Consider the following 14,300-nt stretch of genomic DNA (forward strand, 5'->3'; position numbering starts at 1 on the left):
CCGGCCCTACATTTTTTTATAGTGCTTTCCTGGATCTGTCATTATTTATTTATTTATTTATTTATTTATTTATTTATTTATTTATTTATTTTTATTATTATTTTATCTGTCACAATTTAGAGCTCATTTCTCCTTTATTCTAAAGGGCATGTAGGGTTGCTTAGGAAGCAGTGGTCATGGACTCTGGTAGAGGCCTCTTTTATTATAGAAGTCGATACTCGTCCCCCCAGAATCCCACATGGAGGTCCTCAGTGGCCTCCACAGCGGTGGGGCATATTGTTTACGGAAACACTTCCAGCATCAACTTATTAAAATACTTTTTAAGCCTTTAAAAAAAAAAAAAAGAAACACTTCCTTCTTAAGTTCTACTAGCACGAGTAAGTCTTCACTTGGAAAATAGTGAATGTATTAGTTTTATGCTTGTGGGTCCAACTTTCTTCATTGTTGATCATGCAGGTTTAGTTTACCGATAGTGTCATTTGTCCTTTTTATGTATACAGTTCTAAGAGTTTTAAGAAACAAAATCATAGATAATGTTTTATTTTATATATTTTGAAATTTATATGTTATATCATTTAAGTGTGAATATGTTTCTGTTAAAAAAAAAAAAAGAGACAAAAGGCCCAACATGAAGTCACTTGTGCTAAACCTATGTCAACAAACCGAAGCTTAATATCTAACCTAAATGCAATTTCAACTTTTTCCAAGATTTCAGTCCTAACCTGTCAGTCCGGAATTTTCTGGTCAGCAGCAATGAGAAAATCTGCTGCGTAGATTATTTTTTTTGTGCCCCAAAGGAAGATGTAGTAATTCAGTCTTTCCTTATCCCTCCCCCTTCTGCCTGTAAGAGCTTCCCATTTTGTACGGTTCTTCAGAGCTCCTTTCTACATGGTAAGTGGGTGTTGCCTGATTCATAAAATCATTGAATAAAGCCAATTGGATCTTCAAATCTAAAAAAAGACAGAAAGAAAGAAAGAAAGAAAGAAAGAAAGAAAGAAAGAAAGAAAGAAAGAAACCAAGTCATGTCACGACCACCACAACCAAGACAGAGCATATTTGTCTCACCTCAAAAAGTTTCCCACCACTTCCCACCAATCCCCAATTCCTGGCAACCATGAGTCTGTGTCCCTATAGATTGGGTTTTTATAGAATGCCATATAAATGGAATCTTAACAGTACGTCATCTTTTGTCTCTCGTTTTCACTCCCCATAATGCTTTGAGACTCATTTATGTTGTTGTTGTTTTTTTTAAGATTTTATTTATTTATTCATGAGATACCCACAGAAAGAGAGGCAGAGACCCAGGCAGAGGGAGAAGCAGGCTCCATGCAGGGAGCTCGATGTGGGACTCGATTCTGGGACTATGGGATCACGCCCTGAGCCAAAGCAGACACTCAACCGCTGAGCCACCCCAGGATCCCAAGACTCGTTCATGTTGTTGAACGGATCGGTGCTTTCTTCTTTTTTATGGCAGAGCAGTATCGATCACAGTATGCACCACGGATTGTTTATGTTTCCTTGTTGACGGGGCACTTGGGTTGTTCCGAGTTTGGGGTGATTATGCACGGGGCCGCTATAAACCTTGCCTGGACAGACGCTTATGTGGGCGTGTGTTTCCATCTCTCCTGTTGCCTTACTTTGGGCCGTTATAACAAAGTGCCATGGACCCAGTGGCTTATAAAAAGCAGAAATTTCAAAAAAAAAAAAAGCAGAAATTTCTATCTCACAGTTCTGGAGGCAGGAAGATCGAGATCAGGGTGCCAAGCATGGTCAGGTTCTGGGGGGGAGGCTCTTCAGGGTCACAGAGGGCTGTCTTCTCGTTGTGCCTCAATGGCAGAAAGAGGGCAAGGGAGTGCTCACTTTGGCAGCTCACACATCAAAATGGAACCGCTACAGAGAAAATTAGTGTGGCCCCTGTGCAGGGAACACATGCAATTTTGTGAAGTATGCCATATTTAAGAGAGAGAGAGAGAGAGAGAGAGAGAGAGAGAGAGAATGTCCTTTTTTAAGTGCACTGATCCTGTTCCTGGGGCTTCACCCTCATGACCTGGTCACCCCCCAAAGCCCTACCTGATACCATCATACTGGGGTTGGGAGTGGGAATGCTGAGTTACGTGCTGAGTGCAGATTCATGTTTGTTTGTTTGTCTTAAAAGATTTAATTAATTTATTTATCTGAGAGAGAAAGAGGACTCGAGAGGGAGACGGAGAGAATCTGAAGCAGACACTGCGATGAGCGCAAAGCCTGACGCTGTGCTCAACCCCACGACCCTGAGGTCAGGACCTAAGCCGAAACCAAGAGTCGGCCATTTGGGCCCCTGGGTGGCTCAGTGGTTGAGTGTCTGGCTTTGGCTCAGGTTGTGATCTCAGGGTCCTGGGATCGAGTTCCACATCGAGCTCCCCGCAGGGAGCCTGCTTCTGCTTGTGTCTCTGCCTCTCTCTGTGTGTGTCTCTCATGAATAAATAAATAAATCTTAAAAAAAAAAAAAAGAGAGACACACACTTAACCGACTGAGCCACCCAGGTGCCCTGAGTGCACGTTCGTCTTACAAGGACTACCCGTTTTCTAAAATGGCAGGACCCTTTTCCATTGCCGCTAGTGACCCATAGGATTTCCAATGGCTTCACATCCTTGGCAGCATTATCAGTTTCAAAAAAATTGTAGCCACTCTTACTAAACTTATGCTGGGTTTAGTTCATATTTCCCTCATGACTAATGATGTAGAACATCTACTCATGTATTTATTTGCTATCAGCCTCTCTTCTTTAGTGAAATGTTTGAGCCAATCTTTCGGTGACTTTTAAATTGAGTTGTTTGTTTTGTTTTTATTATTGGAATGTGAGAGTTGTTTAGATAATTCTGGATCTGAGTCCTTCATCAGATATGTGATTTGTAAATATTTTCTCCCTGTCTCGTCTTGCCTTTTCATTCTCTTACCAGTGTCCTATTGTGCACTCTGAATCATTTTCACAGTGCTAGGATTGTTCCTTGCCCCACTCCTGACCCCTCCACCATCTTGGACAGCAGGGTAGGGAGCTAGGAGGTGCCACTGGCTTTGGTCCCAATCTCTGATACTCCAGCTGTGGGTTAAGGTCAGTCTCCTAATCAAAGGATGTTCACCTAAACAATGGACACTTCACTCCCTAACTGTCGTGTGTGCATAGAATCATTCAGAAAGTTCGATTAACATGCAGGTCTCCAAATTGCACTCCTGGAGCTGTGTATGCAGTAGGTGTGCGGCGAGGTACGGGTTGTTGCAATATTCAACAACGACCCACATTATCTAGATCTGGGTGGCTTTGGGATGGTATTTTGAGAAACCCCGAGACTCTAATGTCACTGACGATGTGTCACGTCCTCTGTGGTCAGGATGCAAGGTCCAGGCCTAAACAAACTGGTGTGGGATTAAGTCAGGGGAGGGAGACGTAACCATACAACTAGACAAAAAGAAGAAACACCAAGGATGTAGAAATGTGAGGATACTTTTTCCAAACATTGCCCGTCCCTTCATCTGTCTGTCTCTGCTGGTTTAGGCATGTCTCATTCTGCGCAGACGTCTTTTAAAAGTGCTTTTCAAGTGCAATACTTGATTTGAATAGATACTGGGTGGATAGGTGGCTGATAAGTAAACTATGGCACATTCATAAATGTCAGGAAATTCTTGTTTTTTAAGATTGCATTTATTTATTCATGAGGGACACACAGAGAGAGGCAGAGACACAGGCAGAGGGAGGGGAAGTCGGCTCCCATCCTGGGACTCCAGGATCACACCCTGAGCCGCCGAGCCCCCCAGCGTCCCTAAATGTCAGGAAATTCTTAACCTGGATCTCGAATAATAACACCTTCTCCTGGGTGCCTGGGTGGCTCAGAGGTTGAGTGTCTGCCGTTGGCTCAGGTTGTGATCCCGGGGTCCTGGGATCGAGTCCCGCATTGGGCCCCCCCACAGGGAGCCTGCTTCTCCCTCTGCCTGTGTCTCTGTCTCTCATGAATAAAAAATAAAATCTTAAAAAAAATAACCCCTTCTCCTTAGGTCAGGTACAAGGCTGCCAGGTGCAGCACCATGATAGGTTCTGGTCCATTTTTTTTAGATCCACCCCACTTCATAGAGGTCGTCCTGAACTTTTCACTGGGGATGTGTGGAGCATCTTTTGTCTTATGATAAAAATTTGGGATCACAGGCAGAACTTATTCTGCACATTTTCAAACAATTCCATGAGGGATGTTGGAGTATGAGTCATTACTGGTTTTTACAGAAAAGGAAACATAGACAGTAGCACCCCAACACCCAGCTTCACGGAATCCGGGCATCCAAATGTTTGGACTGTGTGACACCAAACTATCAGTAGGCCTGAGGTTCTTCCTGAATCGGACGCGCTGTTCTGACATTGCATAATTACAACCAGGATGATTTCAGTTTTATCTACAGACAGAAACCAACTGGGACTGACTGACCTGATTTTCTGTGTTAATTAATCAAATGTTATTGTTCAAACTTGTTGGTACCTCTCAGCTGAAATAATTTGAAAGGCCTGTTGTTTTAATCCTGTGGTGGATCTCTGGGTCCCTCATGAAATAAAATAAATAAAATCTCTTTTAAAAAAATCCTGTGGTGGAACGTTTCAAGTCGCAACTGGCTAACAAGTCTCCTAGGGTAGGGTACCTGAGGCTCTAGCAGACACGAGTGACCAATGACTGGCGACCAAAGGTGGCACAGTAGTAGGACAAAGCCTGGAACGGGAGGCAAGACCCACGGATCCTACTGCTTGTTGGAGCCGAGCTCGGCCTCCGTAAGCTTGCATGAGAGTAGATACTTAAGGAAACATAAATTTGTAGGAAGACTAAAACCAAAATGGTTAACCACTCTCTCTAAATATAATCCATGCCCCCAAAGCGGGCAAGCAAACAAACAAAGCAATCGGAACAATCCGAGTTGTTCATGTACCTCCCCTACAGAGGGGACCCGAAACCAGGAGGTCACAGGATTCAACGAGGGAAGCGGAGAACTATTTTCTTTACCCTAAAACAGTATCTAAGTCATGTATAAGTAACAGTGAACACTTAGAAAATAAGGAGAAGACTGATCAATGAATAAAATCAATTCTTCTGCTACTCGGTTAAAAACCACTGTTAGCCCGCCAGTGTATAATCTTCGATGGGTCCATGCATGTTTATGATACGTGGCTATCTCCAGTGGCTGCTGTCCTGACATCTGCTTCTTGGACGTAATGCTATATTGTGAAGCTCCCGGTGTGCCAAGCAATATGCCTCCTCGTTATCCCTTTAAACAGCCTTACTAGCCACTCTGGAAAACTGTGTGCAGGTTCCTCAAAATTGTTAAAAATAGATCTGCCCTACGACCCAGCAATTGCACTGTTTGGGATTTACCCCAAAGATACGGATGCAGTGAAACGCCGGGACACCTGCACCCCGATGTTTCTAGCAGCAATGTCCACAATAGCCAAACTGTGGAAGGAGCCTCGGTGTCCATCGAAAGATGATGGATAAAGAAGATGTGGTTTATGTATACAATGGAATATTCATCAGCCATTATAAATGACAAATACCCCCCATTTGCTTCAACGTGGATGGAACTAGAGGGTATTATGCTGAGTGAAGTAAGTCAATCGGAGAAGGACAAACATTGTATGGTCTCATTCATTTGGGGAATACAAAAAATAGTGAAAGGGAATCAAGGGGAAAGGAGAGAAAATGAGTGAAAATATCAGTGAGGGTGACAAACCATGACAGACCCCTAATTCTGGGAAACGAACAAGGGGTAGTGGAAGGGGAGGTAGGTGGGGGTTGGGGTGACAGGGTGATGGGTACCGAGGGGGGCACTTGACAGGATGAGCCGTGGGTGTTATGGTATATGTTGGCAAATTGAGCTCCAATAAAAAAAATAAAAAAACAAATAAGATCATAAAAAAGTAAATTCTGCTTATTAGACTCGATATCTTTGTGTATTAGAATACATGCTTGTAAAATATTGTATTTTGGTTAAATGATTTTTAGAGTTGCAACAAAAGTGGAGTATTTGGAGAGTCACAAAAATATCTAAAAGATTGTATGTGTTTATAAAACAGAATAAAGAGTCATAAAACTGCAAAAATAAAATAAAATAAAATAAAATAATTAAAATAAAATAAAATAAAATAAAATAAAATAAAATAAAATAAAATAAAATAAAATAAACAGCCTTACTGTATTCTTCGAATGGGCTTGGAAGTGTTAGCAACTCACGCACAACCATGCCTCCTGGGTGCCCAGCACTGTTGGAAGCCCTCTGACACCATCCCTGTGGGGTGGCTCGCACGAGGACTCCTGTGTTACAGCCAGGGAAACTGAGTGAAGGAGAGACTGATGAACTGGGTAGCTGAGGTTCAAGCCCAGATGGTCTGGTTCTAGAGTTCAACTTCTTAGCACTTGGCTCCATTGCTTCTCGCTGCATCCCCTTGGTTATTTCAGTCACAGATTTCATACTTTTGTTTATTTTTTATTTTTATTGTTTTACTTTATTTTTTCATTTATGTATTCATGAGAGACACCCAGAGAGGGGCAGGGACACAGGCAGAGGGAGAAGCAGGCTCCCTGCGGGACCGCGGGACCCCGCCCTGGGCCAAAAGCAGATGCACAAGCACTGAGCGACCCAGGCGCCCCCGGATTTCATCCTTTTAAACGGGGCGACTTGGCCCCATCGGGCCTCGCAAGGCTGGTGGGGCAGGGGTGGAGGCAGAAGGCGGAGCGCTGAGCATCTTTTAACAAGAGGCTAAGGGGGGTGGGGGGCTATTCTTTGGGGTGAGATCAGATTAGAAGGCTTGGCTCTCACGGTGGAGAACAGGCCGGTGCATAAAGTCAGTGCAGTCCGGGGGCGGGGGGCTGCTCTCAGGCCTGTGCCCGAGGCCCACTGTCACCCCGCGGGGGGCCTCACGCCGGCGTCGGGTCTGGGCGGGAAGGGCAGCCCGGGGATCGCAGCCCGGCCCTGCACTCGCGGAGCGCGCTCTCTTTGCAAAGAGAAAGGGAAGTCCTCGCCACTGGGGCGTCGGCGCCAAGACCCGGAAGTGAGGAGTCATTTGGGTCTGGGCGTGGTGGGAAAGAGAGCCGAGAATTACCCACAGGCGGGCGGGGCGGGGCCTGGGGCTGGGAGCCGGCGGCAGGGGCGGGGCCTGGGCGGGGCCTGGGCGGGGCCTGGGGGCGGGCGGGCCCGCCGGCGCGCGTGCAGAACTAGGAGGAACGCGTTATAAAGGGTGGGGACAATCCGAATCCACCTTGCCCCTCCAAGCTAGTCAGCCGGCTGCGGTCCCGAGGCGTTGGGGAAATGCAAATGAAGACCCCAAGAAGCCAGAGCTCGCACCCCGAGGCTGGCTTTCGTTTTAACAGGCGGGCAGCAACAACGGTGGATGAGGCCGGCCTGAAACGGAACCCTCCTGTGCTGCGGGGGGGCGGGGGGCTGTCACATGGTGCAGCCACTTCCGAAGGCAGTTTGACACTTCCTCAAAAGGTTAGCGTAGGGTTGGCACGGGACCTGCAATTCCTCCTCTCGTATAGGCCCCAGAGAAATGAAAATCTAGGTCTCTACGAAAGCCCAAGCGGGCGTCAGTCAAGGCCTTCTTGCTAATGGCCAAGCGCCCGGAACAGCCCAGGTGACCCTGCACAGGCACAGCAACGAAAAGTGGCCCATACATGCAACGGAGGGTCATCCAGCTGCAAAGAGGGACGAAGCATGGGTGCGGGCTCCACGGCCGGCCGTGCACAAACCTTGAAAACATGCTAAAGGGGGATCCCTGGGTGGCTCAGTGGTTGAGCGCCTGCCTTCCGCCCGGGACATGATCCTGGAGTCCCGGGATTGAGCCTGCTTCTCCCTCTGCCTGTGGCTCTGCCTCTCCCTGTCTCTGTATCTTTCATGAATAAATAAATAAAATCTTAAAAAAAAAAAAAAAGAAAACATGCTAAGGGAGGGATCCCAGGTGGGTGGCCCCATCTGCTTTCCACTCAAGTTCTGATCCCAGGGTCCTGGGATCGAGCCCTGCTTCGGACTCCCTGCTCATGGGGGTGTCTGCTTCTCCCTCTCCCTGGCTTCTGCTCTCTCTCAAATACATAAATAAAATCTTTAAAAAAAAAATCAATACTGCTAAGTGAAAGAAGCCAGCCACAGAAGGCCACCGATTGTATGATTCCATGTATATGCCACATCCAGAAAAGGCAAACCCATGGAGCAAGTACACTAGCAGTTGCCAGGGGCTGGGGACATGGAGAAAGGAGGATGGACTCCTACTTGGCATACAGTTTCCTTTTAGGGTGCCGAGAATATTCTAAAATGCATTGTTGCGATGGCAACCCATTGCTGTGACCATACTCACAGCTGCTGATTGTATACTTCATTTTATTTATTTAGTTTTACAGATTTTATTTTATTATTATTTTTTTTACAGATTTTATTTATTCATTCATGAGAGACACAGAGAGACAGATAGGCAGAGGGAGAAGCAGGCTCCACGCAGGGAGCCCAGTGCGGGACTCGATCTCGGGTCCCCAGGATCACACTCTGAGCCGAAGGCGGGCGCTCAACAGCCGAGCCACCCAGACGTCCCTGAATTGTATACTTTAAATAAGACATATGGCTTGGGAGTTATAGCTTCCTTGGCGGCATTATGCTAAGTGAAATAAGCCAGAGGACCAGAAATACGGTGTGACTTCACTTGCGTGGGAAATCTAAAACAGCCGAACTCCTAGAAAAAGAGAGTAGAGGGGTGGGCGTGGGCGAAAAGGGGAGATGTTGCTCAGAGGGGACAAACTTCCACTTGTGGGACGAATAAGCTCTGGGGATGTCGTACACAGTATGGTGACCATACACAGTGACATGGTGACAATGTTAATACTATATGGCATGCTGGAAAGCTGCTGACAGAGGAGATCTTATGTGTTCTCACCACCAAAAAAATACCCCCCAAAACATTATGTGAGGTGGAGGAAGTGTTAACTACCCCGGTGGTGGTAATCACTTTGCCATATAAACGTGCATCAAATATCAGCACGCTGTCCGCCTTACAGTAACCCAACGTTCCATGTAAATGGTGTCTCAATAAAGCTGGGGGAAAAGTGATGGGGTTGAGAGCACAGGAACAGGAACAGGAGCCTGAGGCCTGAAAGGCCACGTGTGCCTGGGGAAAGAGGAGGACCGTGACCGAGCTCGCTATAGTCTTTGGAGGGCAGGTCCAACAGATAAAATTAGTCATTACAGGCACTTCGGCATTATTTTCCAAGGACAATGGGAACTCTCTGGTGCCTACAAAACCCAGCAGTTACAGAACCCAACCCGCATTTTAATAGCTCTCTCTTCTTGAACTGCTGCAGCACAAGCAGATTGCTGTTATAGCTAAGAAAACCAGGTAGAGGGATCCCTGGGTGGCGCAGCGGTTTGGCGCCTGCCTTTGGCCCAGGGCGCGATCCTGGAGACCCGGGATCGAATCCCACATCAGGCTCCCAGTGCATGAAGCCTGCTTCTCCCTCTGCCTGTGTCTCTGCGCCTCTCTCTCTCTCTCTCTGTGACTATCATAAATAAATAAAAATTTAAAAAAAATTAAAAAAAAAAAAGAAAACCAGGTAGAGATCATTAACTTACAACTTTAGAGTTAAAATTAGCACGCGCTTCTTTCTTTTTTTATTTATTATGCATGCTAGGGAAATGAGGACACCAAAATACTTGTCTGGTGAAACACAAGGAGTGCATTATCGTGTGAGTAATGAGGTGAGCCGTTGACTCTGTAGCCCACGGTGATGGTGTTCTCTAGCTTCTAGGAATTAACAACTATAGGACACAAGTGGAGAATTGAACTCTTTTATTCATGGTCAGCAGCATATCGGCATCCCACACAGATACGGGTTTCATCGCAGAAGGAGCAAGTGGAGGCATATCTCGCAGAGGTCATGATGAGGTGGGCCAAAGCCCACCTGCGTGTCAAACGTCAGGTCAGTGGCTTCCCGGTACAGGTTCCCAGGAATCCTTTTGGCCTCTTGGCTGAAGCTGAAGAAGTTGTTGGGACTAAGGATTGCGGGTCAGACTTCTGAGCCTAATGCTGCCAAGTGAGAGGGGCCTCAGGGAGGGTCAGAGAACGTCTCAGGCAAATGGGAGACGGAGCTGGGTGGGAAGACAGCGGAATGATGCATACATTCTGGAAAGAAAAGGCTCAGGTGTGCCACCTGCCAGGGTCCCGGGGGTGCCCAGGTTTGTGTGCACCTGTTCCGAGTTCCTTGATAGCGGGAGGCTGGCGAAACTTCTGGAGGAGCCAGGGTCTCCTTCTGGAGATGGTGGCATCACTGGGAAGAAACTTCCCCCTACAGCTCCTGGCATTGACGTTAGCAAGACAAGAAACAAAATATGAGGAGCGGCAGTTGAAAACAATTACAGAGCAGCCTGGGTGGCCCAGAGGTTTAGTGCCAACTTCAGCCCAGGGTGTGATCCTGGAGACCCGGGATCGAGTCCCACATTGGGGTCCCTGCGTGGAACCTGTTTCTCCCTCTGCCTGTGTCTCTGTCTCTGTCTCTCTCTCTCTGTGTCTATCATGAATAAATAAATAAAATCTTTAAAAAAAGAAAACAATTACAATAGAAGATTCAGGTGTACACGCACACGCACATACATGTGTGCGCACACCCCAAACGCCATTCTAGGGAATTTCAAACACATTGAAACTTAGTGAAGAGAATCCATGGAGAAGAGAGAAGGTCAGAAAGCCTGGCTTCTTGTCGTAACTTCACTACCATTATCTTGGAATACGTTCCATTGTCTGCATATATCAAAATCCATTTAGTCTCGTGGCGATAAACTTTCGAGGTTCTTCTATCCATTTCGCGCTACAAACTATGCTGCAGCAAACTTTCTGTATCTACGTGTGTACATCTCTGTTGGGAGAGAACTTACGTGCCACGCAAACTGCAACACGTGTCACCAAATTGTTCTTCAAAGATGTTGAGACAATTTACAAGTCCACCAAAATTGTACGTGAATGTACACTGACTTTCTGGCCACTACTGGGTGTTGCAAATGTCAACTTTGGGGGCCACTCCTAGTTTTTTTTTTTTTTTTACGATTTTATTTATTTATTCACGAGACACTCCTAGTTTAGAACAGTTTCTCGTTGTTGTCCTCATTTGTGATTCTTCAGTTATAAGTGAGAGTGGGTATCTTTTCAGAAGTTCAGTGGCCCTTTGCTTTCTTCCCCTCCTTTCGCCCCTCCAGAAACTTCCTGTTTGCCTCCTTTCTATTGGCTTATCCACCAATTGTCCTCATTGATTTGTGTGAACTCACTTTTATCGGTGCTGCCATGTTTTTCTCAGTCTTTGGCTTTAGAAATAACATTTTCTGAAATAAGGAGCTTCGTAGTTTTCATGTAGCTAAATGTAGAGATAATTTCCTTTATGGCTTCTGAATATTACGTCTTGCCTAGAAGGCCCTGCTTTCCACCAAGATTTGAAAAGTATACACTTTCTAGAATTATCACACGATCTGGTCATTCCGCTCCCAGGCGTATGCCCCAGAGAATCAACAACAGGGAGTCGGACAGATCCTTGTACACCCATGTTCCCAGCAGCATTAGTCGTGCTAGCCCAAAAGTCGAAACAAGTGTCCACCAACAGATGAATAGATGAACAAGATGTTGTCTATCCACACGACGGAATAGTATTCAGCCATAAAAATGGATGAAATGCTAGTATGCACTACAACCTGGATGAACCTTGATGACTTTATGCCAAGTACAAAGGGCCCGTTACAAAAGGACAAATATTATATGATGCCACTCCTACAAGGTACTGGGAGAAAGGCAAATTTGTAGAGACAGAGAGTAGGATTGTGGTTACCAGGGGCTAAGGAAAGAGGGGAATGGGAAATCATTACTGACCGCATACAGAGTGTCTGTTTGGGATGATGAAAAAGTTCTGGAGATGCATCGCGGTGATGGTTGTGCAACACTGTGAACGTACTTGATGCCACGGGTCTGTCCTTCCTTTCTTTCTCTCTTCGTGTCTTTGCTCCATTTGCTTATCTTCTGCTTTGAGTCACCATGGTTTAAATGCCTCTCCCAAAGGGGCACCTGGGTGGCTCAGTGGTTGAGCATCTGCCTTTGGCTCAGATCATGATCCTGGGGTCCTGGGATCGAGTCCCGCATCGGGCTCCCCGCATGGAGTCTGCTTCTCCCTCTGCCTCTCTCTCTGTGTCTCTCATGAATAAATAAATAAAACCTTTAGAAATAATAATAAATGCTTCTCCCGTGTATTACAGAAAGTTGGATTTTTTTAATTCAATCTGAGAGATTTTTTTAAATAAAATAAAATTATATTTATTTCTTTCACTTCTCTTGTTACACATTTACCTATACGTTTGAGCTTAATTCTGTAATCTTATTTTATCTTTCCCGATTTCTAAAATATATAAGCATGTGAGTTTTTCATCTGATCATTCAGAAGATTTCTATTCATAGTTTAGTACCTCGAGGGGTCACTTCACAAAATGAAATACTAAGCATTTCAATGACTGTATAATAATTTATCACATGATAAGATCCTACTTTACTTTTATCATTTCCCTTTGTTATAAGTTTAGATTGTTTCCAGTGTCTCGCGAATCTGGGGTAATGTGATGATAAACATCCTTGGGCTCACATTTTCTCTTCCTATATATCAGATGCTCTCCAGAGACTAGACTCAGAGGATAGAATAATGATCTCAAAGAATTTTAATATTGCAAATTCCCGGTCTCTATTGTAAAATTGTCCCCCCCCAAAAAAAAATTATTTTCCCTGCACTCTGTGACAATTTGTACTCCAAACATTCACATAATTGGGAAAAAAGTCTTAGTTAATAGAGGAGATTTGCCCAAATCTTAGCCTTAAGGCCAGGATAGCCTTGGGATAAAAGCATCCCCTGTGGTTTGCATTCTGAAACAAGTTACTAGAGGGAGTTCCATAGCAATTCACTTCACTTCTATCAAATTTTGAACTTTTATTTTTTAAAAGATTTTATTTATTTATTTGAACGAGAGAGAGAACAGTAGCAGGGAGAGGGGCAGAGGGAGAAGCAGACTCCTCGCTGAACAGGGAGCAGGACTTGGGCCTCGATCCCACGACCTTGGGATCACGACCTGAGCCAAAGGCAGATGCACAACCAATTGAGCCACCCGGGTGCCCCGGACTCCTTTTCTTGATGAAGGATTTCAGAGAAGGAATCTCTCATATTTCTATGGATTTCTTATACCACAAATAGCCCCAATAGCAAACTACTTTAGCCTTTTTTAATTGCAGTGGAAAAAGAAGAGTGTTCCAAAGATCTTTTAAACAAAGAACTTAAGTTTATGGAAACTTATGTATAAGCCCATGAAGTTATCAGCAGGTTGTAATGAAGTGCAAATCAAGAAATTAATTGAGGGAAAAATAGCATCACAGCGGTTCTGGCTTCTGTTTCACGTCAGCAGGGCCTAGAAGTTCTTGCAGCAAGTGCGCTGGCGCCTTGGGTATCACTGAGTGACTCGTGGCTGGGCTCTTTAGGTGAAGGATTTTAACAGATGACAGACTAGGAAGTCTCCTTTAGATTAGTTCAAGTTACGTGGCATCTTCAGAGGAAAAAGAATTCAGGGTATTTATGTTGTTCCTCACTCCCATAATCTTGCTTGTTTACATAAACTCTTTAGAGTCTCCGTGTGAACTTTCCAAAGCATTCCACAGCGATGTGGAGTGATAAGTTCTCTTTGCTGGATCTGTAATCATAGACCACGTGAAAGGGGAATTTACGGCGTCCCCCCTGCCACGGTCCAAAATCCGAAAGGGCGGGTAAATACTACATGTCCATGCTTCTCCGGCCCTCATCTTCTGCTCCAACTTTTGAGTAGGAAATATGTTAGACTTCTTCTACCTGTAATTTCTCCCCAGGCTGACTACCTTCCTTGTAGGACAGGAGTCTGCAAACTCCGGCCCAGGGCCCAAATCCAGCCCACCGTCTGTGGTTCTATAGCCTAGGAGTTGAGAATAGTTTTTCCATTTTCAAATGATTGGAAAAAAATCAGAAGAAGATGACTATTTCATGACATGAAAATTATATGAAATTCAAAATTCAGTGTCCACAAATTAAGTTATATCGTAACACAGCCAGGCACGATCGTTTACGTATTATCTAGGGCAGCTTTCGAGCTACAATGGCAGAGTTGAGTCACTGTGACAAAGACAGAGATTCTGTGCCCACAAAGCCAAAAATATTTACTAACTGACGCTTACAGAAAAAGTTTGCTGACCTACCTCTGTTTTAGAAGATTC

General features: G+C 45.2%; 1 non-coding gene across 1 annotated transcript; it reads left to right on the plus strand.

Moving 5' to 3' along the window:
* The first annotated feature begins 1,852 nt into the window (after positions 1-1,852).
* Positions 1,853-1,959, plus strand: LOC119868630. The gene has a single exon (XR_005386617.1). It is a non-coding gene; the product is annotated as a U6 spliceosomal RNA (small nuclear RNA).
* Positions 1,960-14,300: the final 12,341 nt, after the last annotated feature.

This window comes from Canis lupus, chromosome X (genome assembly GCF_011100685.1).
Source record: "Canis lupus familiaris isolate Mischka breed German Shepherd chromosome X, alternate assembly UU_Cfam_GSD_1.0, whole genome shotgun sequence".
Taxonomy (NCBI): Eukaryota; Metazoa; Chordata; class Mammalia; order Carnivora; family Canidae; genus Canis; species Canis lupus.